General features: G+C 46.2%; 2 long non-coding RNA genes across 5 annotated transcripts in view; one reads left to right on the top strand and one right to left on the bottom strand.

Moving 5' to 3' along the window:
- The window catches only part of LOC124294769, a 186,129-nt gene that overhangs the window by 133,509 nt on the left and 24,875 nt on the right, over positions 1–27,745 (top strand). The window lies entirely within an intron of this gene.
- Positions 1,270–2,789, bottom strand: LOC124294770. Its single transcript, XR_006904704.1, has 3 exons — positions 2,463–2,789; positions 1,738–1,887; positions 1,270–1,419 (listed from the first exon to the last, which is right to left on the bottom strand). It is a non-coding gene; the product is annotated as an uncharacterized LOC124294770 (long non-coding RNA).

The raw sequence follows: 27,745 nt of genomic DNA, 5'->3' as shown, positions 1-27,745 counted from the left end.
TCCAATAACCTGATTAAAAACGAGTCAATCACAGAACCATTGAGCAACTTAAACTACGTCGACGGTACTCGAGTGTCTCGGTTTTTGTGTCGATCGAGTCATTGACCCGGCCGATGGGCGATCAATTTTGTTGATAAAATTGCCCGGTTATCCACGAGCGTCTTCAAACACGAGTCGAACGTTTAATTGTTTCCTGCGTTTCGCCTTGGGTTCGGTTTAGACAAAGGTAAGACACGCATCCGATCGTGGTGGATTTAACGTATTCGAAGCCGGCTGTCGAGGAAGCCGTCTGACCTTTGCCACCAGCAGCATGCATATTCATACCAGGAAACAATCAGCTGTCACAATCGCTTACCGTCCATACGCTCAACTCGATCGTGGATAATTTCCCTGATGAATTGCGAGTCGTGACTTCGGTCGAATCCCCGTACGACAAAAAGTGAGAACCGCGGTTGCGCGATCGGAACTTTGCTGCACCACACTGAGAAAAATTTCATTTGTCACAGTAAATAGGAAAATTGAGTGAAACAGGTATCGTTAAAAAAAAAACTGTTTGAACATTGTTGGGATTACGAAAAACGAGGTACGCCTAACCATTTTGCGCTATCGTCGATCCTTTTTTGGTAATTGCAACGCAAAATCAGTTTTTGAGATTTACTCTACTTTTTTAGTTAAACGAGGCTTTAACGTCAATTTATCGTTGCACGAGCATTAAATTTTCGCAACGGTTGCAGGAAAATATAGTAAAAGTGATCGTAATGAGAAAGAATAGTAACGGATACCAGATTTTCCGGTAACAGCTAGAAAACTAATTTTCATTTTCTACCAAGAACTATATTTTTCGATTGCGGTAAAAGATGAAAACAGTCAAGGAATGAGCGGCAAACGGAACTAAAAGTTTCTCTCGGTGCATGTAATTGAAATCGTCGAAGCGGTTCGTCTAGCGATTAGAAGGGCGACACTTGGTCCAAAATTCTTGTTACCGCCTTCTCTGATTCTCGCAAGATCGGATCTTCCTCCGAGACCACGGGCACTAACCAGAATCACGATCGCGAACCCTGACACGAGGCCGTCATCACGGGCTTTACCCGGGTGCTAATCATTGGACTGTGAGCAACGCGGAAGCCATTAGCCATATGGCATATGCCTGGCTGCGCGTCGTTCCGTCCATTCGCATCTAAACACGTTCGTCTTGAGGAGAAGAGGCGTCGAGATGAGATGAGACGAGACGAGCGTCAGGGGAAGAGCCACGCATTCACTGAACATCCGTGATTCGAGAGAGGTGTAAATGCTTCGCTGCATCGCATCTCGTTCGTCGTCTTACTTCTTTTTTACTTTTCGTCACCGTACAAGAAAAGAATTGGCTTCGGTCGAAAATCAATCTTTCGAATTTCAACCAATCTTTGGGTTTTCGAACATCTGGAATCCGGAAAACAGGGTTTCAGACAAACTCCCGCTAGATGAAAATATTTTAAACTTACAGGATTTTACAATCAAATGATTATAGGCATGAAAGATTGCCGTGTCTTGTTTAATTTGAACTTCCGGTTCTACCGGAGATAAATTGATTCTCAATGTTTAACCGACATACCCACAATTTTTTCGCCATGTTACTTTTTCTGAATAAGCGATTATGTTTTTCCCAGTTTATAGATTTATTTTCAAAAAACGTACAAAGCTTTTTTTTTCAGAAATTCTTTATTTCTCAACTCTTCTTTTAAAACTTTTTCACTCAACCGTTTTCCAGATCACTGCGAAAGTCCGTCGGATTGTTTCCCTTCTTCTTGAAAATTGCCGGTAATTTCATTCTCCGGCTAACCGGACTGCTTGAATTTTTCCTCTTCATCACTTCGTCCTTAGAAGAATTATTAGCTATCCAGTAATTTTCTGCAAAGTAGGCACAGATATGTATATAATTTTTAGTTCTATTCTCAAAGCTAATTACGATCTGGATCGCCGCCGTGATATTCTAAGATTTTCGAGGGTCAAGCGAGCCCGTTATTCCGAGTCAAAACGGTGATCACCGTTCAACCGTGACAGTGTAAGAATGCAACAAGGGGTAAAAAAAAATAAAAAAAAAAAAAAAAAAGATTCGCTCAGCCGAGTATAATAAAAAGTTTTGATATATGGACAGCAAAAATAATTTTACAACGACGGGGAATTGCTTCTTTCTTGGAATAACGAGCTCCCGGCTAAGCCATAAGCTAGCAAAGAATTTCTATGGAATTGTAAAGTTACCGTCAACCGCAATTCGAGCGAAATAAATTCACTCACGCGTCTTGTAAGATCGGCAACTTATTTTCGTTCGAGAGACGGACATTTCTATGAGCGAATTCGCTCCTCGTGAATTAATTTATTATCGCACCACCGGACTGAGAGGCTGGGAATTTCTATTCTCGGTATGTCACCATGTATAACCGGTACTTTTCTATGACGTTTGAGAAAGAATTAGACGAACGTACTTGTTCTACTGCCACTTGTTGCTTGTTCGGTTTCAGATACGTGTCACGTGGTTCTTCTAGCGTTTGCCTACAAAGGTCGTCGTCATCGTCATATGAGTGAGCAAACGAACGAATGGCGAAGCAATTTTTTTTATCTTCTTCTTCTTCTCCTTCTCTTTCTCTCACCTTGTTTTCTTCTTATTATTTTCTCTTCATTTTTCGTCTTCTCAAAGACGGCGTGATATTATATACCGCGTAAAGATGAATCGGCGAGTATCTTCTCGCAGTTATAAATATACACCGTATAGCTGTTGTGCAGGCATGGTTCGTACAAGAGGCGTCGGATAACGACGCTGAAACACAACCCACATCCTTAGATTAATACCGGTGCATTAATCTTCGTCTTAATTAATAATATACAAATTATCCAGCCTTTCCTAATTAAGCGTGTCTTCTCTCAGCTACGCAGTAGATGTTTTCCCCCCTCTCTTACTCACCGCATCCCCAGAGTCGGTTCCTTGCTCGCGGTGTCGAAATCGCCGACCGCGTTACACGGCCAATTATTTGCAGAGCCACCGAGAGTGGGTGCTGTTTGTATTGTGTACGTATAAATTAGGTATACATTCATTCCCAACACGCGATATCAAAACCCTTGGAATCAACACTCGGGATGAAATTACTTCGTCGTCTCATTTCTGATGAAAAGTCGACTTCATTTTTCTCCCGGATGCACGAAACGTTCCAAATAGTTATAAACATGAAACGTGAAACCTAGGAAGGTAAAATCAAAAATTTATACCACGATTGAATCTGTGTAACGTTTGTTATTCCAAGTGAAATAACTAGTTTAATGCCTCATAGCACCGGTGCTGTCCTTAACTGTATCGCGATAGGATCAATGTCACGGGTTTACCAAACAATTCCGATTGGAACTAACGCAATCAATTCTCTTTTACCGTAGCAGTGATCGCTCGCTGTACAAAAAACAGGTAGATAAATACGTAGCGGCACCGAAGGAGAGATCGAGAGTGAGAAGATAGAGAGAGAAATATCTGGCGAGGGGGGGGGGGGGGAGAACTGAACAACAGCGAGCTAATCAATCTCGAGGTGTGTATGTAGGTATGATAATACCCAGGGTGCAGCGTGTTGACCGACCAGACACAAAAGCCGCGACCAGCGCAATCCTGTTTTCAACGGACAGACGTGACGCGGCATTTTGCCACGGACTGCACTCGAGGCGGAATTTCGAATTCGGATGATCTGCGTGGTCTACGAACCCTGACGAAAAGGGGTCGCTCTTTCTAACCCGTTCCGGAGCAACAAGTTGGCATCTAAATTGACCGCGGCATCGCAGCATCTTGAAAAGTGAAAACCAAATTAACTCGTACGCTACACAGTGGGGTAAAAACGACCCCAATATATGTTAATTTGATCGAAGATGAGTAATGAAATATCGTATAAATCGTTAATTCATTCTTTTTTCAAGAATTTAACCTCTCTCACTCGAGTAAATACATTTTTTTTCAACGTGCAGTAGCTCCGTATTTTTTTAGTTTTTTTGAATATCTGTGGCTTGAGAGTTACTCGGTCAATTTTCACCTGAAAATATTGAGAAATAATCGAGTCATGATTTTTCGAGTAGAACGAAAGGCGTGCGGCGTAAGGGTTGAGAAAATAAAGACATTGAGGAGATGAGAGGAAGAAGAAATGATTTCTCCGAAATGAGGAAAAAGGGAAGAAAACAGCTCCGGCAAGTGATTCCGTGGTCGCAAAGTTCACTCGATATACGTTGCGGCGTCAAAACATGGACAACAATTGACTCGATATCGTCGTGAGTATATAAAAGTTGCTAATATTCATTCGGGAATTCCCCCTGTGTGATCAACACGCGTGTTACGCGATAATCCTCTCTTCTCTCGTATTTTTTCCCTCTCTTACTTCGTGCGCGCGTCTGTTTTATTGGAGAACGCCGCAGCGGTGCGTAACGTTTTGGGCTTGTTAAGAGCACGCATGGTGTCACATATCGAGAGTTGCACGGGGCCCAGCGGGAGTCACATATTCGAGTAGCTTATTGCCGAGGTGTTGATCTGGCAGAACTAATTTGTACAAGCTCAGTCCGATGCCTTCCCTCAATACCGCGCTAACAAGAGCGCGCGCCTCTTTAACCATTCTAAAAGCGCGGGGATCGCGTCTGCTCGAGAGATCCGCGGCTCTCCAGGCACTTCAACGGAGCCTTCAGACCTTCCATAACCTGACCCGTTCTCCCCTCAGGATGCCCGGCGCGCGCCGTTGCCACGGAGATGAGCCCGTGTATCCATCCATTCGAAGCCAGTGGTAATCGGCTAAGCCTTCGTGCGACAAGACCATTATTAAAAACCCGACAGCCCCCCGCGTCATGCTCGATATTCCCACATTGTGCGGCTATGCCCAAGGCTCAATTTGCCGGAAAGAGTCGCCTTTCTTCTTCGCCTTCTACGCCCGTTTTTAACGCGCTGAAAAACATCGTGTGCGGTTCCCGACCGTTGCGGGGGCTGAGTTTGCGACCTTTATTAGTCGTTATTACGCTCTTGTTACCTGGTCGCCTTCACCAGCCACACTCGATTAACCAGATTCAATCTTCGTCCAGCCTCCCCTACTACCACCCAACCTAACTCGCCTAATAACAGGCTCCAATGGATAGAATGCTAATGATTTCATGCCGTAAAATAATAGACGGACCCCCTTATTTGGCAATGTCGCATATTGTATATTCGAGCTTTACGAGTCAAGGTTGGGATCAACGTATGCCGCGCCATAAAACTCCCCATGGAACACGAGAGCTGGTTCCCACCGTGGAAACACGGACTTCTTGGGTACGCCTGAATCTGGATCAGAATATACTCTTCATCGGATTGCGACGGGTTTTTATCACCATGGTATCAACGAAGCGTGCAGACTTTCGAAGGAAACTATACTGTTATTGCAAGGTGAATATCGGAACGATAGCAATCGGATTTACGCGTATCTACCCCGTAACATCAGCAGAGAGCGTAAGCGAGCATGCAGGAGCGATCAAGACGTGTGGAAAACCTCCGGCACCTGCAACCATTCGTAGTAACTATCGCACACATTCGTATTGTAAAATATCCGTGTATACGCAGGCATGGATCTGCTCCGGGGCTAAGAAATCTAAGCACCAACGAGAATGTAAACGGGTTTTATGGTCGGCGTGTTCCTTCCAGATGTTAACCACTTACCGAACGCAAATTGCAGGCTGTGTAACCACCATTGGCTACTCGCTTTGTAGTAAGTTTCGATTGCCGAGGAATCAATTACGGACTCATTTTACTGACCATTACTGCACAATGAGCTGCGCCCAACTTCTATCTCATACTCTGACCGTGAAAGAAACCTTGCCACGTATCTTTTCTATCGGTATTCATTCATTCTTCGAAGCAGCCAATTGTCATTGACGTCGACGAAAGGAGGATTCAATTATTCGTTTCTGAGCCGAACGACATGCCTACAAATATACGTGCCAATTGCGAGATCAATCAGTCGCGTTGTTAAGTTTTCGCCGGTTGGTACAACAGGCAGAAAGAGATGAGAGGAATTGTTTCGATGGATGAATTCGGTTGTCACAGAGGCGGGCAAGAGGATAGCCGTTGTCTAGAGGATAAGATTAGTAAAACAATATGCCATCACTGCTTCCAGTGTCTTTGGAAGCGAGTGAATATCCAGGGGGAATATCAATCGAGGAAATTTACGGGCAGGACAACCGACGACTACATTCCTTGAATAAATTACGCTTCATCCAGGAACGCAATCACAGTCGCATTCAAGACGCCATTCGGCCAAAGAATAATTTCCTTCCTTTTTACTCCACTTATTATCGTCACCGTCTTCTCTCGCTATCCTGCAGTTGTTTGCGTGTCAATTTCTTCATTTCTTCATGGCATGCTTAATGCTCGTCGAGGCCATTTTAGTATCGGTTTTCAGCATCTTGGGGTAGCATTATGGAGAATTCTCGGTATTAGTTTTTCAAAAAAGTTTCTCATAGTTCTTCGCATACCAATTATTGGATGTAATGCCGAGTGTAGAAAAATGACGGTGTTTATTTCGACGATCTGCAAAGTAACCCCTCGAGTCAAACATTCCCTAACTCCATGACAAGAAGAGGTTGGAAATCATTGACTGTGTGTTAAAAATTACAAAAATCCTTACAAGTCATATGTCGCTAACTTCACTGTGAATGGCTGTCAGCATTTCTAGGTTGGTCACAAAAACATTTTCCTCAATTTCCATATTTATAACACACCTACTGACGTTTGGTTTCCAGACGTTACCCGCGTTATCAGGCCAGCCTGTAATTCTTTATCTCAAATACATTTAGTGCTGCTCATTAAAGAACTACCGGGAGAGAAGTCCGATAGCGAACTGAGTTATTACACTGTAAAGTAAACTGCGCCGCCACATCACCACTGCCTCAGTCCGTCGTCTGTTTAGACCCGCCTCTCGTCGCTCGCCATTCGAGAGGCCATCGATTGTCATATTAGCTATTCATTCCAAGGGTCTCGGGATTAATCCTACGGTTGGCGAACCCCATGGCCAGATCGTTCGCATGCTCGTGAAACTGAATCCTCAACATCGTTCACTTCGACCTTCTATTTGCCGTACGGTGCTCTGGCAGTACAGTATTTGAAAAATTGACTCAATTGGAAAATCAAAATCATGGAATATTCACGTGCCCGTGTACCTGGATAGTATTTAATCAGCACACCCGATGTGGCGTAGAACCATAGTATCGAACTCAGGCATAATCTTCCCAACCAGCTGCTCGGATCCTCAGTCATACATTATTCTCTTTGATGAATTCACTGCGGATTGGCGCTGCACGCAGAATCGTCACTCATCGTCAGTTTTTACATTCAATCAATAATTGCACATTTTTTAATCAGCCTTTTGTCCCTGTGAATAGATCGAGTCTAATAAATTCCACATGAAAAAATGATGGGGAAAATGTGACAGCAGAGACAACGGAAAAAGAACCAATTGCTCGTGGTACCAATGATTAATTTCCGCAGGTACGGTACAAGGGAAGGAACGACTGGCCGTACCTACTGCGTTTACGCTAGAAGGACTTCGCAACAGGTATGCATATTGCATACATGCAAGCTCACGCGTGAAAGCTCGGCAACCCCTGGTATTATATTGAGTTACGGATAATCCTGAACGTCGGTTCCTCCGAGGTAATTAATGTGTTTCTTGTTCGATGTTTTCTTTGGACCTGGGGGAGGGGGGATTTGCAATGATAAAAAGAGAGAGGTGGAGAGGAAGAGAGCGAGAGAGAAGAGGGTGCCCGTATAAGGATAAAGTATGCGCGTCCCGTCGGCCCGGTCAAACTGACCATCGCATCCTCAGGAAGAGGGTCTATCCTAGTCGGTGCATTTCTTTCTCACACTGCGCCCTTGCGCCGGACATCTGGACACGGGACAGCTGTCCAGGGGTCCACCCAGGGGTCCGAAGAGGGTAGACGAAGAGGAGTAGTTCACTTCGGCGAGGAATCGTCTAAGCAAATCTCGAGCCCAAACGAGACGATCAAAAGTCTTCCGAGCTCTGTTACGGGCATAATAATATTTCCCATTGACAATGGGGATTCCACGGGTGAAAATACAGATTTCTGGAGGCTAGGCAAGGGGTCGATGAGATACCCGTGTGACCCTCGTTCTAACTTTTACCGGAAAATATTTTCTCACCGCGCAACCGTGAGGTTAGGAAAACGATGTCGATCGTATTGCGAAAACCATTTTCTTTTTTAATCAAACGTAAAATTCTAAGGGAGCTGCGCGTTCGTGGCGTGGCTTGACTTCCTGCGCCACCCACGGGGAGCGACGGACCTCCCTTCTTGGTAGTTTTCGAAAACCCTGACACTTGTCCACCCACGTTGCCTGCGGAGGCGTTTCCGCCCTTCGCTACCTGTTGGGGCTACTAGATTTTAGTGAAAGCCCGAGGTCTTATGGAAATTAAATGGCTACTGGCAATTAGCATATTTTTAAATTCCCGAGAAATCTCCCGTCGGGAGTATTCGGAACGATTGCAGTGTGTGTTTCGGTATGAGTGGTGCACTTCGGTTCTCCATCCTCACGCGTGCTTTCTCATTTTTTTTTCTCTCTAATGCAAACCAGTGAAGTTCTCGGCTTCTCTTCACTACATAGATACAACAATAAACAGCGTTTTTAACGATTCTTTATATTGTGACTAACAATTGATGGACGGTTATTTTCGTTGGGTTTTTCTTCTCTTGACACGAGACACGTGTGCTCCCGAATTTTTCTGTGCTCTTCGTAGCCCTCCTCGACTTCCACAACCTCAGATAATTCACCGTTAAACTCGTAGCATAGGTAGGCACGTGAAAACGGTTACATTAACGCGCTCTATGCGGCAAAAAATTACAGGATCCAGCTTCTTCAAATTTATTGTGTCTACATAATGTGCTACAGAGTGATGAACAAGTTGGAGAAAGAGAGAAGTAGAAATTACCAACCATCGCACGCATCAATCTTTAACCAGTTATGCCAATGCCAATGCTCTGGTGCAACGGATTCGCAGTAGTGGACAGTGTCCAGTACGTCCCGTCCAGGGAAACTGGTTCCTCTCAGTCTGTGCGGGACGTCCCGAGGCAGGGCTGTTCTCGTGGGATCCGACCGGCAGGAACTTGATTTCGAATTTTCATCGTCGGTAAATGCATACAATATATGTGATAGAACGGTGTGGAACGGAAAAGAACAAGTCGATCCTGATTTCGGCCCACCTCGAGTAACTCGTTTCCAGTTACGGGTCGTCCCAGTCGCCGGTTCTATTCCTTGACCACCGCAGGATCCCGCGATGGACGTTGACAGTGCCTCGAACCTCCTAAAAGCGTCCCAGGACCTCGTACATAGGAGGTCACAAACGGTCGCCAAGACCGGCAACATGTGACGCCACTTTCAGATGGAATAATTAAGTCGACAGAGTCTTAGCAACGATGGGTACCTATCGTTGAACACTCGAGAAGCGACGCTTACGTGGCTTCTAGAAATGTCTTGGATCGATTGAAAATCGTCGCTACGCTAACTTTCCAGCCGATTGGGTCATCAGCGATTTTTTCACCGATCACACTTTGTGGCAACGGTTTCTACCAAGATTAACCTCAAACGTTCCGTGTGTCGAATTTGTGTTTTCCTGCAAGTTGACCCAGGCCAAGGTTCGGGCTTGACATCACACGGTCCACTTGAACCGTGTAATTTGAGCCGAATCAGAGTGTGGAAGCGAGAGAGATGAGAGGAGAAATGGTGTGGTAAAAAATTTCTGCCAGATCCTGCGGTGTGTTGTAAAGTGCGAGTCGAGTCCCGGGTGACGTGTCAGCGTTGTAGACGACCCGTGGAATGGTTCAGGCATGGTGGTTCAGAGTTCCGAATTTTGCGATAATTACCCAACGACCCCAGGCCCTGTCCACATGGTTTGCATCAAACAGCGAACCGCTTGGCCTCCTCGGACCGAAAACAGAAATAGAGAAACAGAAACGACGAGGCTTGGTGCGGTCGTGTTTTGAAACGCAGAGTAAGTAGACTTGTCGCGCGTTGTAAGCTCGTTTCATCAAATTACTGGCGTATGTTGTAACGCGTTCTCAGAACGTTGGAGCGCAAATAAGAAATATAGTAGCAAGAGAAAAAAGAGAATTTCCATAGTTTTTGTTCGAACCACTGCGCCTGGAATAAAAATGCGTACATACGCCGTCTGCGCAAGATACTAATTCCTATTGCGCTGATGTATGTACGTTGTGTACGGTACTAATGGTGAGAAAAAGCGGGAGTCTTCGTGTCAACAAGCCTGCTCAATGTGCGTCGGAACATAACGTTGATGTGTGTAATTAATGAGATAAATACCATCAGTCAAGTATACGTGTCCACTTATCATTCGCAGAATAAGTCGATAATTTAAATGTTTTTATACTAAAATATTATTACACACATACGCGCGAGTGTCGCTTACATAACCAGCCGCTATCGCCATCACTGCTATCGCCAGCCTCGTGTGGAAATGTTTCACCAACGATATTACAACGCTGCGTTAAAAGATTAATAACACACGATAACGTGCGGTTAAAAACATACGGTTTGATTCAAGAAAAGTAGAACTGCACTAAACAGAGAAAAGGAGACCTCGGGACTTGTTCATTCCCACAGGATTACCGCATACGTGAAGTGTGCCTCCGGTAGCGAATGCCGCATTATTCCTCCTATCTATCGCCTAATGTTGCGGAAGAGCCCCGAGAGGTTATAAATATATTGAAAATGGAGCGACACTGGATCGTGGGAGTCAATCGTTCGGCACTCAAGATTTCGAAGGAGCGGAAGAGAGACCGGACCCACTCCATTATGCCCCATAGGATCCTTTATTTCTTCGCCGCGTCTGGTCATTGTCGGATCGCATGCTCTGCGGTATCCTGGTCCATGCACCCACATGCACTCTACCGGAGTATTGTGCGACTTTCGAGCATTGTGCCGACGCACACGCAGCACCATCCTCGAGGACTCTCTTATTCCGAAGCCGCTATTCACTCCCTGACCTTGTTTGTTTGTTGCGTATCCTTGTCAAAACACCCGCTACACCGACGCTACAGGGTGCTAAACATTTCCTAGTTGTTGGCCCCGGTTGACCATTGTTATGTGGTCAGTGTACGAGGTCGGGCGTTCCTCGTTCGTGGGGGGTTCTTAATGTGACCAGGATGCGTGGGTTTACGTCCGAGGTCGGATTCCACCACCTGTTAATGCCGACGAGAAAAAAATGACTTTGATAATGTCTGGAAGATCGTTGGTTGGTATTGGAATTACGAAATTCATATTCCGTACCTACATGCGATCTCCGATCGTTACGTACACCGTGTATAATTGCGATGATTTATCAAGCCCGTTTTCCTGTCTCATCAGCATCGTCCTCGTATATAATAAGAGTCAAGGGGTATACGCATACGCCTCCGATTTATTATCGCGTATCTCTTATTCCATTTGTTTTTTATCGACCAGTAACTAGGCGATGATTATAATTATTCTCCGGGACCCCAGTCCGTCGATTAAACAAGTTATGATCCGCACTTTACAGTATCAAACCTCGGGTGGACGCTCATTTCTATCTTTCACCGTACCATACTGACGTAAAAAATTCTGCTTGTACTCTTCAAGCTACCGCACGGACGTAGAATGCGTCCAGTCTTCGAAGGGATGAAAACCGACGTCCGCAAAGTCGGACGTTGAGTTGGCTGGTTTAACTCAGCCGAGACTTTCTTCCGAATACGATGATTTTCACCGTGCCTACCAAAGAGTGAAAAGCAGAATCCCGATCGAAGAGCCCCAGCCATGCGAAGACGAGGCCATACCCTCGAGTCACGAGTCGCGGTGAATTTGATTTCCGTCGACGGGTCACAGTGGGAGATATACTGCCGCGAGTGACAGGATATGGGAAACTCTGTGGGTCCGGCTGCGTAAACTTGGGGCTGCGGTTCGTCCCCCTGCAGGCTTTGGTCAGGCCGAAGAGCCGAGGCGACCCTTGCTCGTCCGACACGGTTCATAAACGTTTTAAACAAAATTCGTAAAATCTGAATCCGGGAGAGAAAGAAACGTAAGAAGGGAGAGAAAGGTGGAGGGAAACTTCGGTCCGAGGTGTGCGACGCTTGTTAATAACGAGGTACGTAGGTACCTGCTTTCTCTCTCTCTCCTTTTATCGCATGGTCAAACCAAAACCAACACCAGACCGCATGTGGTCCGGGCTGCATGGGCTTCTCGGATCTAACAAGATTCGTTCTTCGGATTATTTCCGCATTTGCACCATGTGGGAAAACCGCTTCGTCTATGGAATTTACTTATGGATTTTCTCAGCTACGTGGCTCTCGTTGTAAGGTAGCTACGCGTACGGGTGAACGACGGCTTCATAAACTCGGAACGAGATGCGCGTAGCTCGGTTGCTTTGAATTTTACCATTTATACAAATCTCAAAATGACCTCGTGATATAATTTATACCTCGTTAATCGTGACTTGAAACTCCGTCTCTTGACAGGCTTCGTAAGTCGCGATGTGTCATCGTTTTCAAGAGGCGAGATGTGCCGGTCAGACCTTTTTTGAAACAGCCTGAAACTCGCTGGAAACTCAAACACTCGCTTTACGACGTTCAAAGAGCAGCGTAAATAGTCATTTTTCTTTGTCGAAAATACTGGGAAACCGATTTGGAATATATTCAGCACAATATTGTGAACGATCAAAGATGCGAAATGTCGCTTTGGCTTCTGGCCAATGGAAATCGTTGCGAAAACTTCGGTTTTAAATCACCGTCGAAGCAATTCTGACGAGTAACAAAGCTGTAATTTCGAGTCTTTTAAAGACGTGCAGAATGTTTGAAGACTCATATCTACTAGACTGGATTATTGAAACGATGAATTCCCACCTGACGTTAAACGTTCTTGCTTAAAATCAGACTTACTCATCCACATTCCTTGCTTCTCGAGTCCCGATCGTAAAAAAATGAATGATTCAAAAAACAAGTGACAAGGGTAGCGCGGATTAGTCAATCAACTGTGGTTGGTCTGGTCGTGATCTTGTCTGAGTACACTCGGGTCAGATTATGACCGATGATCGGTCTGCGATCGTAAAACGGGATGATAACTCAATCGTCGCTGTGTAATTTGACTTGAAGTGGGCTAAGGGGATGCAACGCGTAGCACGAGATATAAACTCGATATATACTCGAGGTTATTTATGAGGGTTTATCAGATCACACCACTTCACGCGGATATTGGGTTAGGTACGTGAACGCAGGATACAAATGTGCATTTCATCTTCTTGAGCCGTCGTTATGACATCGTTAAATCATCGTTAATGAGGAGCGTGTTAACGGTATTGATATCGCATCTCCGTTCGGAGGCCAGACATTGGCGTTTTTGAGATAAGATCAAGAGGGTTGAGCGGAGTGACTAACGTTATGTTATAAAAAAACGTAAAACCGCGGCGGCGGAAAACAGTTTCATATTGTATATACCACATTACGGGGTGCACTTGAAGAAATATTTTTCCATTATTTTTCTATTGACGAGGCTAACCGCTCGGCAATAATTTCCGCCCTTCGAGAAAATGAAGCAAAACAAAAAAAAAAGAACTGTGGGAAAACAAACGGAAAAAAGAATCGACTCCCCGTGCACGCTAAAAATCTAAAGTATTATTTCTTGCTGCTATTTCAACGATTCGAAACCCTGATATAACGCGCGTATAGGTATACGTATAGGATAAGTCACTGCAAGCATTCATCGCGGTTACTTATGATTTTGTATCGCTCCATTTAACGCTATAGCCGTTACCAGACCAAAACGTTATTTCTACCACAGCTCACCCTCTTTTCGAACGACACTCGATCAACGATCAAACGTCAAACTCTCTTTCTCTTATTTCGGAATAACATCATCGTCTTGTTTAAAAATTTCTTATAATTATCATTCATCCGAGTAAATTCATTCGTCGGAGACCGTCGCACTCGTATGTCGTTATTTGGTAATTTCTAGTCATTTGAACGAGGGTGGTGCATTTGGTCCGCCTCGTGTTTTTCATTTCTTTCCCTTTTTCCCCGTTCCACTCTCTTCGTCCTTTTTCTCTCTACCTCCCCTCCCCCTCTCTTCCCCGCCGAAACACATTAAATTAAGTTACGGTCCGTGGATTTTTAACGCAGTTATGGGAATTCGAAAGTTATTTATGTTCCTGGCGGAGTGACACACGATAGCGGTAAGGACTACCACCGATAGTGATTCGTACGTATAACCCACTCACACATATTCAACCAAGATCGCACGGCGTGCTCCATGGGATAGACGTTGGGGAAAAAAAAAAGTGAAAAGAAGAGAAACAGAAGAAGAATGAGTAAGACTGGAACTAGGGAAACCATGCTCGAGTTTTCAACGTCAAATAGTCATAAAACTCGGCGCATATACTTGTGTACGTATTATATGATACATACATGCACTGCAGACAAATATTTTCAACGATCATCGTACGGAGAGTAACACTTGATGTGTTTTAGTTATTTTTTTCTCACGCTAGTCCGACCGAAAAGATGATCCTCTCATCAAAAGTCGATAGAGACGATCGAATGGGAGGTAGTAAAATAAAATAAAAAAGCAACGGCTGCAAAATTTCTATGGTTAAAAATGGACGAAAGATAGAGAAGGAAGCATCGGAGGAATGAGGAGGGAAAAAAATGTCTCGTTCGACCCCGTGAAAAACATGATATATGCATGTCCGAAGCCGCAGGACGAGGATTAGTCAGGACGGCAGGTCCGCGTCCGTCAAAGTGCGCACCGCACTGCCTTAGCAGGGTCCTTCTTTCGAGGCAGCAGCAGGAGGGTCGCATTTTTTTTTTTTCTACCCATTCTAAATATGCATTATCCAATTTAGTTCGATTACACGGACTAGCCCATGACGCTGGGCTGCTACCCAATTGGCCCCGTGCCTGCCTGTCTGCCTACCTTCCTTCCTTCCTTCCTTCCTTCCTTCCTTCCTACCTCTGCCTCACTTTGCTCGTCCTTTTCCTATAACCCTCCTACGCTGACGAGGACGTAAAAACCTAATTTAAAAATGCTTAATAGCCGAACGTTCGACCGGCTCGAACTTATGGTATCGTATATTCGTACTCGTGAGCGTGTGCGAGTGTTTTATTGGCTCGAAAACCCGAGTGACAAAATTTCAGCGACGTTCGCACGGTAATTTTTAACTCTTACGCTGCACACCTCTTGCGTATAACACTGGGTGTCACAACGGGGTCGTTGGAGACTCCTGCGCATCAAAAATCATTGCGTAGAAACTGATATATCGATTCAAATATCTTGTAAAAGTTCTGGGACTCTTTTATTGTTGACTATATTTTATGCCGAATTAGTTATCTTTAGCAAATGAAATTTTGAATAAGAAAAAAAAAAAAAAAAATAGGGAAATCGATCATTCTACTAGAATAATAAAATTATGATTATGTGAATTTTTAATATATTGAGCTGCAAACTGACTAACACTCAAGCACAGATATTTATGAATAAAAATGTCAAGGTACTGCGGAACGAAAAAAGGTATTTGTTTGAGTGAGTGAGGTTGAATTTTTGGAAAAAGAACGTATTAATGATTTTTACTACATTTCATTATTCATCTTGGATCAAATCAGATTATTTTGGATGTTTTTCACGTGGATTTTACGGTGAACATATCGTGGGGTCGTATTGAATCCAGTGTGCAGCGTAAGTGTTGAGAGGAAATGTTCAGTCACACAGTCGTTCAAAGTATTCAGCTCGGAATTCAGTGTTGACTGGTTTTAGTCTCTTTGCACTATAATTTGAAGATTATATTTTATGACGTTGTGGAAACCGGGAGAAAAAATTTCAGAGATTTATTGCTACTATGTATGAAGAATATTCTAGTGTAAAGAATCACGCGAGTAGCTTGTTCTAAAATTGTGTCATTTTATAGATGTTGCAAAAAAATGATTTATCCATGAGCTTGCAACAACATCTTGAAGGTTGATTCCCATCAACTCTAACCGGATTTTTTGATCCTACGAAATTTATCCTGTAAAAATCAGATGTTTCTAAACTATGATGACCGTAATTATATACTACAGTAGGGAATATCGTGCAGAATTGGATGGATCTCGAGCGATGAAGAGATTCTCGTCCAGTATAGAAAGGGCGCCGCGTTTATCTCCATCTGGATAATTAATTTCGAAAGTTAGTCCAGAGGGAGAGAGTCACTTGCAACGGTCGATCCGAACAATAGACAGGTATACTACCCATGTATTATCGAGCGGACAGCCCAGACCGGAGGGCTGCGGATGATCCCGTAGGGCAATTGAATTCCCAGTCCATACATCCCGCGAGGATGGAAGGGAATATAGCAAATCGCTGAAACCACGGCGTAACATCAGGCGCAAGAGTCAAGGAGCGCGAGATAAGGAGATAAGGAAAAAAGGAACCGTAACGAGAGAAATCCGGTGTGGTTTTGTGCACCGTGAGTGAAAAGGGCGCGAGAGTGAAAGCCGAGGCGAGAAATTTTCGTTATTTAAAAACGAAAGCCCTCTGACCCAACCTGCAAACACGACCAGCGAACAATAATCCCCGAACACCATTCTTGTTTTCCCTCTAAAGTGGAAATTAGTCAGTGTCTGCTTTCCGCAACGTCTATTCCAGTTACGACGAATTCAACAACGATTTCACGCCCTCCCGCAGTGCTCTGGTTACCCCCCGTCGACCCAGTCGCTACGGGTCATCCGCCCGAAGTCGCCCTCGCAGGAAACCCACCAAGGTTTGGACCCTTTGCATTTATTGGGCCAGTTTTGTGGTTGATTTCAGTATTCCAGGTAATTTGTACTTCGGAAAACTGTGACACTGGATTTTCGGCATGGTCTGACCGAAGTGCAACCCAACGTGCTGCACTCTTCTTCTTCTTCTTCTTTTTCTACTTCTACTGCTGGAAAATCGTTCATTGAGTCTTCATGATCCAGAGGATAACCGGAAAGAATTCGTGACGTCGATCACCGACGAGATGCTCGAAATGATGTGAGAAAAAATAATGAGATGCTGTCGAGTTGCAAGTATTAGAAATAACTATGTTCAGACTGGTCCACTGATGTCTGTAGCTTGTATGTGTGATAGGAAAGGATGGAGGACTTGCTAAATATCGAGAGTTCTCAGGCTCTATTCCAATTCGCCACGAATAGCGGTGGAAAAAGAGAAGCATAAGAAATGAGAAAGAGCTGGTTTATAGATAAAAAGAAAAGGTTGGCTTCCATCAGTTGGCCTGACACACGAATCAATTTGCTTTGACACGGTCAAGTCGTTGACACGGAACTGTGGCTCGGATCCTTTTTGTTGCACGTCACACCGTCGGCGAGACTGTACGGCTGAAAAGAAAAAGAGGGGGCAGACGGACCCGGGCCATCGCAGTAATTCTCGGTTCATTGCTGAGGATGGTGCTGCCGTCTGAGCCCCGATGCCTCTCATCCTCTGTGTGGCGTCTCGCTTTAGCGCGGCACAAAACCATAATCGACAAACAAATGACGAGCCGTAAATACATTAGCGCGGAGAGGTGCCAGAGGTGGGTGTGTCCGGTATTAATAAGCAGTCATTAGAAGACACGGCCTGCCTTCGGACAATGCGAAGCTAAGGGCGGGGGCGAAGAAAGGCCCAAGGAGAGGTTCCAGAGCCAAGCTGCGGAGAGAATCGACGCTGTAAATCTTGACGATAGATTTTACTTCGGAGAAATCGTTAGCGGTCCTCGTCGTCCTCTGCTTCCCACGTGCTAAGGTTTTTTACCGACTTTAATACCGTGCTGCTTGTTATATATTTTTGATCAAACTATTCGCTTGACGTTCATGTTCATGATGGTGGCAGATTTGCACAGAACATGACAAGTGATTGAGACACGTCACTGAACTAACGTCAATTTCACTCGGACTCTTTTATCCGAGGACATAAGTTTCACCTGAACTACCTCTTCGTCAACGCCATGGTCCAGGTGATGTTCGACCGACACCGTAACCAGTGAAAATAGTCACCTCGAGGATAGAGTTCTTTGGAAACTCTTCGTCAATATCGTTGTAGATGCACATAGTTGTGTTCAAGGAGTAAAAACAAGCGTTCTCATAATGGTAGCTTGAAAATTGTTCCATAGGCTATACGCATAGACGATACCGTGATCTTCATCAATGTTTTATCAACGATTGCAAAAGTCCTGAAACGTTTAGTAAGATTTAAAGTCCGCAGAAAAATATTCCTGAAACGACTTTTTGTCTCCCGGGAATTTCGAGACACTGTTTGTTACTTTTAAGTTTCACAGTTGTCGCGGCTGACTTTGAAACGAATAAGTATATCAGAAGCCGCGCGGCCGGCGGTCGTTATCGCGGCGACAGATTAACACATCTCCAAGTATAAACTTACGCATATACGTCTGACTCGCAGTCGGTATGTCATAACGAAAGCATCGAGACTTGCATGTCGATAAGTCCTTAATTATAACCAGTGCAAGGATCAATGATGACGAAACGATTTTCGATCGTGTACAATAACGCGAATGAAAAAGTATTTGACGCACAAGACCGTACCTACGAATTTCGAACGGGCATCGCTGTGCAGCAGCAGGAAGTCTAGAAAATTGAGTTATGACATTGACGATGGCTCGGGTAATAAATTCAAGGGGCGATTCACTTGCCTCGCTGCAGGCCGGGTATAATGCTTGTCCTAATTCACGATTCCTCGTCGAAGAAGCGCGACCGAGATGACGACGTGGCGAGGCCGCTGATAGAACGAAGGCCCCAAGGCATATTTATAAATTCATACCGCAGATGCACGTATAACGGCGCCGCTGATTCATGACATTTGATTAGAGCATTGTCGCGGCTCGCCCCCGAAGCCGCACAGAGTCCCTTCTAGTCGCCGCGTAAACCACCAACTACGCGAAAAGAGAGAATGAGAGAGAGTGAGAGCGAGAGAGGCCACGTCGCAATCACGAACCACAGCCGCAGCCTCAACCCTTACGCCGCTTTTAAAACGAGCACCTCCCCCTCCTCCCCCCTACCCTTTGTGCCACCCCCAACCCACCCAATTCATCCACACGTAGTCATTACTCCACGGTGGATGGTATCATTATTCTCTGATCCAACACTCGCCTTTCAGTCTCTGTTCAGAACGGGACACATGCGGCATGCACGCGACCACTGCGCCCTTCTGCACATTCTGCAATATGCGGGGATTGAAAGAGTTGCCTGGTACGGAAACGCCCGTTCTCCTGTTACGCGTTCACCTACCTACGAGTATAACGATGCTTTTACCAATGCGGGATATTACGCTACCCGGTATGTAAACCATAACACGGAACTTGAAACCCTTGCGAGCTGCCGGTAGGAACGTGACATTTCTAAATGCTTGGTTCAAGAAGATGAGGATGAACAAAATAAACATCAAGACACAAATGCGACATGAGAATTCTTCGTTTCGAATGATACGCAAATTAGGCAACAAAATGAATATCGACTGGAGCGATAAGCCTTATCTACTCTCCAGTGGACCTTAAGCTCGGGAGTAAAGCTGACGCCGGCTACAGAGTATGATGAAATATCACGAAGCCGTGATAATAATATGACACGAAAATATAACAAGTAAGTTCTTGAAAACACAGATTTATCTCACAAAGTGTATTACGAGACATGGTCGAACTGGTGTTGAGCATCTTTCGTCTCTGTAGATTTCGTGCGCGGTGCATGGGTGGGTATTGAAAAATGGTTATCTTCGGTATTATTTATGTTTTTATATTTTTGCATTCGGTATCCGAAGCGAGATAACTTGAAGTAATCGCCTGCGCAAATAATAATAGCAACAACAATAATGATAATAATACCATCCCCCCCCCCCCCCCCCCCCCCTATATAAATCCGTTGCGACAAGATCAGAAACGAAATATCATCATCATCATCATCGGTATACACTTCGCGTTGATCGAAGCTCTTAAAAATAAATACTATCTGCGCCAGACCATGAAGATCCACGCTGTGGCCGCGACCACGACTGACACCCATGAAGACCGTTGTCACGAACTTCGCACTGGTCTCAACTAGACTGGCCAAAGAAAGTAACAAATGGAACACGACAACTACGAGTATGCGGTACCCCATTGTTGTATTCCCACGGGAATTCCCCTAACTTCACGACGTCTTTTTCAAGGTAATCCAATTCTATTCTTGGAAATATTGACGGGATGTCCGTCACTCATTTCCGTGTCTCTCTGAGATGTTTCCCTCTTATTTCTTGGATAGTCAAGAAATGTAGCCGATCCACTGCTCGAAGTTCTCTGAGCCTGGGAAGGTCAGTACAACACGTCTGTTCGCGTGACAATAAATTCCGGATTGCAGTTCGGTCTTAAAGCTTCAGTGCAACTTTTGTCTGCAGTGAACGATGCTTTTTGGACGTGTTTCAATCGACTTTATCCCGTCTTACCAGACTCCGCAGCAAAGATGAAGTTATTTTCGGGCACTGGACGGCAAGGTATTCACTTAGGCACTAAGTTGCCTCGAGTCGACTGGAGAAAGTGGTTATTATTAATTCAATGATATCCTGATCTCCTGGCGGGCGCTGATGGCGCTGGGCTGTTATAGTCATAGTTGGGGTAGTCGTTGCCCGGAGCGTTAACGAGGTTACGGGCTCATCTCTCACTCGCCTACGAGTTACTAGGGCCCCCCTCGGTTCATCAGGCCACAATATTACTAATCAACGCCCGGATTGGCCCGCCGCTAAGTGGCCACGGAATTGCCAATTCACACTTCTGCGTCGCGGTCCTGAACCCAAGAAGAAGACGCCGGTCGCAGACGTTGCTAGATTTTCAACACGGTCCTACGATCCATTTATTTCTTAACTCGCTGTGAAACTCGATGAAACGAGAGCCAACATGGACCGGTCCGTTTTTTGGATCCCCGCGATTTTTTCGTTCACCGCAGACGGCGTCACGTCTTTGAACCAAGACAGTTTAGACTCGCCTATAACGCACCGATCAGATCTCTCGCGGCATTATACCTATGCATATTACGTCGTAGAGATTAATTAATTACTGCCTAGGGGACCGTTGCGGGTATCTAGATGGATATCAACCACCCTATTCGCCTATCCGATCACCGAGTTGCCTAATTATAACGCATCGCGAGTATAATTAATAACCAGCCTTGGCCGGAAAACTTGATTCTGCACCTGTGCCCGACTGTGGTAACGGAGCATGTACTGATCGTGATACCTTTTTGAAAATTATAAGCTGTTTTCCAACACCAGAAACTGAAATCCACGATTTTTAATCGAGTACGCTTTACAACGGCGATGACATAATCGTTCGGACTGTCCCATCGCGTCATCGATTGCCGCCGGCGGACATATTTGAAAAGCATTTTTTGCCCCACTACCGTGTTCGGATCGGACCTTTTGGCCCCGTGATAACCCCAGGAGTCAAGGACAATCGCTCGAGTCTTGAAGCGAAGCTGATAAGGCCGACTACAAGAGCGCTGAATTCACTGCAGCGAAATTGCGAGTGTACGAATTCGCCGGATGGATACACAATAATGACCGAATAGAAAAACCGAAGAATTTGTCAATGTATGTACGTTGCAGCGTTATCGTCACCTCCCGACGACAAATGCGCGGTCAAAGTGCGTGGATAGAATCAGAAGCGAGCGGTTAAAAGGTGCCTCTGTTTCCCAGTTGAACCGGCTCGGACCAAATAAATCAATTCGTACCGAGACACCCCGTACACGTCCGCTTTGTGGTCGCATGCTCTTTTGATCTACCCCATAATTAATCCGCGAAGTAACCCGAGACGAGTATGGGCCCGGCCAGGTTCCATCGAGGCCTGGTTCTCGAACGAGCAGGACCGATGGGGTCGTTCCTATTCACCAACAAAGCTTCGAGCTCTCCATTGAAAAGGCATCGGATGAAGAAGAAAAAAAACCTCTGATTAACATTTTAATCAGCGCGGGTCACGTGACAAGAATGTGTTTTATTAGCAGTAACGACCACAACCCGAACCGCGTTGTGGTTTGGCTATTGTACGTAACGTTGTTCTGTTGACTGGATGATGTCCTTGCAAAAAACAATATAAACTCTCGAAAGACCTCCTCCCGCCCCAGTCCGATACTCTACCGCATTCTTTACCCAAGTTCGTGGGATTCGAAATTCCGTTTACTTAACCAGTCCAAGTGCAGAGGCGTGGTTAATACCCGTGTCGAGAACTCGTAGCCGAATTGATCTATTCGTTTTTTGTCCTCTGCACGAGCGTCTCCGGTGATCAGAATGGTACAATGGGACAGTGCGATGATCTGGACCCGCGGTATCCGCAGCGGCTATACACAGTGCCACACAACGGCAAGGATCGATCCATCCTCCAGCCAACCAACCCTACCGACATCATCACCGGTTTGTTACCTTTCGACGAGGGAGAGGCTAGTGGTTGGTATTTGTTCGGGGTTTTTTGCGCAACACGAGACGCAGCACGTGGTGATCCATTGTTAGCTCGGCCCATGAATGAGGAATGGGGAAATGGCGCGGCACGGAATTGGGGATATGCGGTATAAACGCGCGGACAAACCGCCTCCAGGGATTCCACGATCAAGGGTATCGGGTTGGCTGCTTATCGACAATCTCGAATTGCCAACGCTGGCGTGTACGTATTACAAGTATTTGAGTGTCGATAAGGTGGTCCAGATTCGTCGTACATCGTTATTTCTTTTCTCACGCAATGGAACGTTTTCATTTCGTGTTTGCATAAATGAACGATGCGCTACTGGAACACTACGTTTATGGACTACCAAATGGCACATTTTTTACCCGTCTGCTCGTGAATCGCAGTACCTACAGATAAGACGCTGGCATAAACACTGGCTCTCGTTGCCAGCTCGTGTGACTTAGGCACGACTCAAAATGATGGTATCGATGGGTCGCAGCCTGCACTGACTAAGCGAGGATGGCAAATTCCGAAATTAGCTGATATTTACGAAGCTTTCAAGGTTATATACGTCGCAGGAAATCGAGGGTGGGCTAATCGAACCGGGTGCGCGTATGCAAAGCGAATGTTTGTCTCGTGCTTTCGAAGGTGTTCCGCAGTCGAATATGAAGCTCGGTGCATCAGATATGGGTTTGGTTCAGGGTGTGGGAAGATTTGCATGCAGCTGCGTGCAACGACGCCAGGATGCGACGATAATTTGTGATTTTTACGACCGGGTCATAGTGCGCTAGTGTGCCTATTACAAGCATTGCTCGGCTAATACAGTCGTATCGCGATGCGTAATTTGTGAATTAGCATAGCCAGCCGCTCGTTTGTTCATCAACAGCTTTGACCCCGACTCGCGATCCCTCCAGAGATGTGCCAACCGATTGTCGCTCCTCGGTAATCGTCAGGTGTCGCGGTGACCAGGATGCAGCTAATAACCAGGCTCACTTCAATGCTAGACGACGCTAGCTTTCCCCTCAGTGGTCGCAATTAGTATCAACTTCCAGTAGCTCGTTATCCCACACTCTCCGTATCTGCCCCCCCCCCCCCCCCCCCACTAATATACGTCACGGTTTTTCTGCTCTGTGAAAAGAGTTCGAGGAAGTTTTTTCGATCGTGAAACACACAGTGCGCATCTCGATGGACGGAGTAATGGCACGGTGTATGTGTAACACGAGCAAACCTGCGCGTGAGATATTACACGGGAAGGAGTCCGATCTCCAGTTTCCAGTTTCTAGTTTCCAGTTTCCAGTTCCGAGGAAACCTGCTCTGGGCTGCTTGCTTGCACGTGTTTCAGCCGCGTTATCATCAGCCAGTAAATCCTTGCGAGAAAGGGAAGGAAAGAGGAAGAGACTCGAGAGAGTGAGAGAGGAGGAGAAGGAGGAGGAGGAGGAAAAGGAGGAGGAGGAGACGTTCAAACTGAGAGATGGCTCACACACGCGGCCAGAATCACGGCTGGCTTAGGTCTGACTTGACCTGATCCTAAAAAACATCTGTTGCCACTTACAGCCGACACCGAGTTTTTAGGGTCAAGAATCGAGGGGCCTCTCTAAAGCGTTTCTTTTCAAATCTCTAATGCTCTGTATCAAATTTTACAAGTAACAGGTTGCAGATATTCGCAAAAAAAGAATTCAGAAGATGAAGTTATAATCGATAATCTTTCGGATACTGTCACGTGTTTTTCAGGTTAAAACACCTCTCAGTTACAGTCCCATCAAACCTCTTATTCGCTCTTTCTCTCTCCCTCCCTCTCTCTCGCTCTCTTCTAGAATGGGTTTAGAGAGGAATATAAATCAGTGAACAAATACGCGATAAACTTTGAGAAACGAGAGCCATAAAACTTGGGTTTCGTGGTTGCGCGGTTATGAGAGTAGGCGAAAGATTGTGAATGGCGAAGTCGGTAGGGACACTGCAGCCGACCGGGTGCAGCAGTTCGTTTCTCGGCTCAAGCAGCGGGTCTGCAGACCTGCGTTTGTGAAACGGGATGAGCGCGCTTTGTTGCGGTCGGAACTATTGAGTGGCTTGGTCTAAACTTGCCTAAAATAGAGGCCAATAAATTGTCCACTATCTCTCCCGGGTTAAACGCATTAAAGCGCCTGCTGGAGATAGCGCGGTCCCGTTTGTACCCGGTCCAGCTTTCTCCCTCCCTCCCTCTCGCTCGCTCTATTTCTCTTTCTCGTCCTCCTGCAGCGTTCCTCGCAGCGGAGCTTCCTGGTCCAGATCTAGCTCCTTTATTTCTTTCCTTCTTTCCATCCCGCTCTCATTCCCCACATCGTCAGAGATCCTCTCCGCGCGTTATCCGTGTCGCAAAGAGCCACTAGACGCCGCGACCGCTCCTCCAATGTCCCGACACTCGACACCCGACACTCGGCAGCCCCCGGATCGCTTCTCACTCACGATCAGCTCTTCTTCCTTGACTGCAAGTGGCCGGAGGAGCAGAAGTGTCTCTCGCGCGAGGCGGATACGGGGAGAGAATTTTATCGCTGCCTGATCCAACTGCGGGAAAAATACTGTACCTACTCCTGTAACGCGGAGGCGAAAATTTTACGCAATTAAACGAGCGATTTGCCCGCAGGTCTGAGTCTTGACATTCGGCAGGTTCAATTTTAGGATAAACAAGGTTGAACAGCGGGGCGTAATGCGAGAGACAGACGGTGACGTTGAGGAATAAGGGAGAGGTGAATTTTGGAAATTATTCCGCAATTATTCCGCAATTAAGAAGCGATTATTTATCATAGCACATAGCCGTCGCGGCGCACCGCGTGTCACCAAGAAGTTACGCGGTAATAATATTTTAACGAAGCTCGTAAACTGATTCCAAGTATCCCTCGATTCCCGGTTCCTCGTCAATCTCGTTGGCCCCTCGCCGTTTCTTAGCCACGGCGCTTCGGTCTTGGAAAAACACAGTTTGCATATTCTCCCCTTTCGCGTCTAGCTGAGGCATGGTCTGTCTTCTTCTTTCTCTCCGTCCCTCCTCGACGCGAATAACCACTTTGCCACAACCCGGCGCAGCTAGACGCAGCGCATAGTTTATAACAAAACGCGGTTGAAATTAACCGGATGGAAGTTTCTCTCTTCTCGTTTTTCTCTCCTCCTCGCGTCCGAGCGATGATGCACCGATTGAAGAGAGCCGCGCGTCGTCCTCGGATTCAAATCCGTGATCCCAAGACGAAACGCGCTAACTAGGTCGTTAGTAAGGCAATCAACTGCCACTGTAATTATTCAAGACTCGGCCTATCCAATAGTTGGCATAGTTTATTACCGCTAATTAATGGACTCCTGGGATGACCACTGCCCAACGACTCTCCAACGCCTCGTTCTTACCTACCTGACCGCGGGTAGCGAGTCACGAGTGATCCGATCCCCCTACGCACGCATCGCAGTGCCGCTCATTTCGCTTCACGGATCTTCAAAAGCGAAAGCTTTTTACCGCACTCGACGAGAAACGCACGCTCAAAGCCTGTGCCCGTGTAACATGCTACCAGGAACCAATTTCATCGTTATGCTACGAGCCACAATCCCAGGAAGTGACGTAAAAGTAGACTTTGACATTCGGTTCGTGCTGGTACCGGTCCTTTGACAATGTTTATTGGCCCGAAACTCGTAAAAACATCAGAGAAGTTCGCCAACCTGCCGGGGCAACCTCTTGGTCCAAAGTCTTTCGTATTTACAGACTTGCCGCAATAATAAAACGTCCCCTCTAAGCCTCAGCCCAATTAACACGTGGCATATCGGTATCCGGAGAAAAGCCTCGTACGCTGATCAAAGTGAACATTCTCACTCCAATCGCTTCCGGTATGTATAATTTTGATCACAACCAAGACTGATTAATCCGTTGTACATGTAATTTATCGATAAGTTATTACAGCAGGAGGTCACTGTTGATCGGACCGACAACCCCGATTTTTCTTCTCCTTTTTTACCTCATCATCCTCTCGAGTCCAATACGGCAAGTGGTTTACTGATCCGAGGAATTCCCCGGTGGATTGGAAGCGAGTGGATTTGTATTTCATTCGTTCGTTCCAATCCTGGCCCCGAAGGTTAGGTTAGGTTAGGCGGTGCCAAGAAGGTCACGAAGAGAAGGTATTCGACCAATTCGGCAATATCCCCGTGACGACAAATTAGCACTAATCCTACGTCGTTAGCGAGATTGATGTCTGGATTTCACTTTGCGAAAATGGTGACGCGGGGGGGGGGGGGGGGGGGGGGGGGTGGAGGAACGGCGGATGCGAGGTAAGCAGAGAGGGCGGCAGTCGGGTGAAATTCGTGGTTGTAATGAAGTGGGTAGAGACCAGGGCGAGTAAAATATATCCCTGGAGATGAGAGGAGGGCCTCGGCCACACGGGTCTGTATGACGACCGCGGATCAATCCCCGCCGGCGGCCACCCTTGGACCAAGCGACCGGACTATCATCCCCTCGCCACCCTCGATGCTCACCCCACCGCACAAGTCCGTCGAGTCTGGATTACTTGACCACGGGGACGGGAAATGTATTCTTGCGGAGAATTTCCACCCTCTTTTTACTTCTTCCTTTTCTCCTTCTTCTCCCATCCAACTTCAACTTTCTATCCCTCGTCCCTTGCAGGAGCTGGGAAAACTTATCCGTGTCACAACGCTCCTGCGGGTTCAGGTGGGTAGGTACGGATATTCCGATGATACCGTTCGGTCTCACGGCGCGAGTCGATCGCGAATTGCCGCCGAAAGAAAGAAGGAACGGAGAAGAGGGTGGAGGCCTTACAAAAGAAAGGCGGTGACCGAGGGAAGGCAGATGGGCACGGGCCTAGGAACGGGCAGAACGCGTTCGTGCTGACCCGAGCAACGCTAAAGAGGCAATTATAAAACTAACCAGAGAAAGGCACTGCGCTCCGTGATCGTAAAACTGTGAGCGGTCCCGGTCGACGCCAATCGGTGGAAGGTGATCGCCGCAGCAGGTCTTTAATACTTTGCCCAAGGCACCGTGTCATCGCTTCGCCAAGCCAAACCGTGCCAAACTCGATGAGATCCACTAGCGTTCTACAGCCGACCGGGCGAGGAGCTCTGATACATTCCCTACAGTCCTTCAGCCGTCAAGGATCGATGTACGAAAACCGTGGCGTCGAAACCAACGTCGAGTTCAATTATGCTTATTTATTCATTTATTCATACGTCGTACATTCATCTCCTTAAGAAATAATTTATTCATTCAACGACCAGTACGTTCGTTCGGTTGTTCATCACTTGTATTGATCAATCGATAATTAATTCATCGG

Source organism: Neodiprion lecontei, chromosome 5 (genome assembly GCF_021901455.1).
Source record: "Neodiprion lecontei isolate iyNeoLeco1 chromosome 5, iyNeoLeco1.1, whole genome shotgun sequence".
Classification (NCBI taxonomy): Eukaryota; Metazoa; Arthropoda; class Insecta; order Hymenoptera; family Diprionidae; genus Neodiprion; species Neodiprion lecontei.
Note: the sequence above shows the minus strand (reverse complement) of the source record. Positions and strands in the feature narration are given on the sequence as shown.